We start from the raw sequence: 1875 nt of genomic DNA, 5'->3' as shown, positions 1-1875 counted from the left end.
AACTTTCAAAACGTGTCCTTTAAAATTGTTTCCACTGCTTTATATTCTTATGTATCTGAAATGTCCTTCGCTGCGCAAGACCATGGCTTGCGGATCTGTTCTGTAGAAGACGTACCGTCTTCGTCAATAAATGTTCACCACTCGCCACGAAGGTACCCTTCGTGGCGAGTGGTGAACATTTATTGAAGCCGCCTCACGACGACTGATGTAGGGCGGCTGCTATCTGACAGATACGTTAGCTCCAAAGGAAAATCATATTAATGTTGTTCCAGAGTAGAGAAGAACACTTCTTCCACGTTTACGTGTTGTCATGTGTGCTGACGCTACACATTCATTCGTTGGCGACGAAGACGCCGCCTACCGAATGTCCACCAGCATATTGTGTTGTGTGCACAGAAGCGAGAAGAAGAAGAACGAACACCAGAACCATGGCCGTAGTCCTGAAGCCCTCGTCGAGCCATCTGTCAGAATGTCTAAAAGAACAGTAGGAAGACGACGACAGCTCCCCGGAGGATGCCATGGACAGTCATGCGTTGACGCGAATTAATGGGGGTTGTCAGCCTAACCGTCGCAGCAAACGTAAGAAGGATAAAGGCGGCGGTCGCAACAGCAGCACCGGCAATGGCAGTGACGGCAAGGGTGGCGACCAATTCCGGTTCAAAAGAGAAGGGCTCATCTTCCAGACCAAGCTCGTCGGAAGACAGGCGGTACCCGAGGCTCGCGGGGACAACATCTGTCAGGACACTGTGAACCTGCTCAAGGCGGCTGTCCGAGTGTCCGGCGAGCATAAGCAGCGGGTACAGGATACCGTCTTCCAATGGCTCAAGATACGTGCTGACAAGGCCGGGGATCACTTGTTCCATCACCCGGAGCATCGCATTTCGTTCATCTCGCAAGATGTGGACGATGCCCGAGCCTTTTACTGTATCTTCACGACCAATGATGGTTGCGACCTCTTCACTACCATTACTAACTTCCCAGTTAGTAATGGTCCTACGCGACCTCTTCTTCCAGGTTGTGCTGGAGATGGAGCAGCATGAGCTGTGCATGGCCCAGCAGAAGCAGCTGCAGGCCTTGACGCTCCCCAGCAACGTCTTCATCCGCGAGGGGGTACAGGTGATCTTCAGCCCGCAGGTTGCGAGCAGGGGCGACCCTCCTGCACCAGAAACAACCTCCATGGTGGAATACCTCATGGACTTGCAGTCAGAGCTGGGCTATCTGCAGGAAGGGATCGGGCAGATGGATATTACAGCATCCCTCTACCGGTTCAACACGTCATTTGTGTTCGACCGCAGGCAGCAGCAGTATCATCCCGGATCCCGTTCCTTCATCTTTGAGCCAGCAACGCCCGTGGGGCTTCCACGGCTCCTGCTTCCACCGCCTCCTCCTGTTGCCCGCGCTTCTTCAGAATCCTCCGCCTTCGGAGGGGCAGCGCAGAAGCAGTGCTGTGCCGTTCCGCTGCCGCGGATACTGACGTTGGACACTTTGCCGCAAGTGATGGCCTGTCCGCTTCCCACGTCCTTGCCCGACCTTTCTACCGACCTTGACCCCCCGGATGTGTGCAACGGCCACTAGGCGAGTACTGACTTTGGGGAGCTCAGGAACCCCCAATGACACTCGTCAAGCTGCTCAAGCCGGCGAGGGGTTGGCAGATATTTGCAGAGGAAGAGGACGACAATCCCCCGCCATCAGCCATCACCGCTGACCGCGCTAGAGACGAGGGCTTCTGCAATGTCAGCAACACGTACTTCTGGTCTCCATCCCTGTCGCCAGTGTTTATTGCAGCTCCGACCACGACCACGGGCGCATTCTCAATCAACAGCAACATCTTCAGCCGCTGCAGAGGACAGGATCCTTTTGCGGAATAGTTCTTTG

General features: G+C 54.7%; 1 pseudogene; it reads left to right on the top strand.

Moving 5' to 3' along the window:
- Positions 1–428: 428 nt before the first annotated feature.
- Positions 429–1575, top strand: LOC146201914 (protein disabled-like; annotated as a pseudogene).
- Positions 1576–1875: the final 300 nt, after the last annotated feature.

Source organism: Amblyomma maculatum, chromosome 1 (assembly GCF_055883805.1).
Source record: "Amblyomma maculatum isolate TAMU_Amacu chromosome 1, ASM5588380v1, whole genome shotgun sequence".
In the NCBI taxonomy this organism is placed as follows: Eukaryota; Metazoa; Arthropoda; class Arachnida; order Ixodida; family Ixodidae; genus Amblyomma; species Amblyomma maculatum.
The sequence above is the reverse complement of the archived record's forward strand: the minus strand, read 5'-3'. Positions and strand labels throughout refer to the sequence as shown.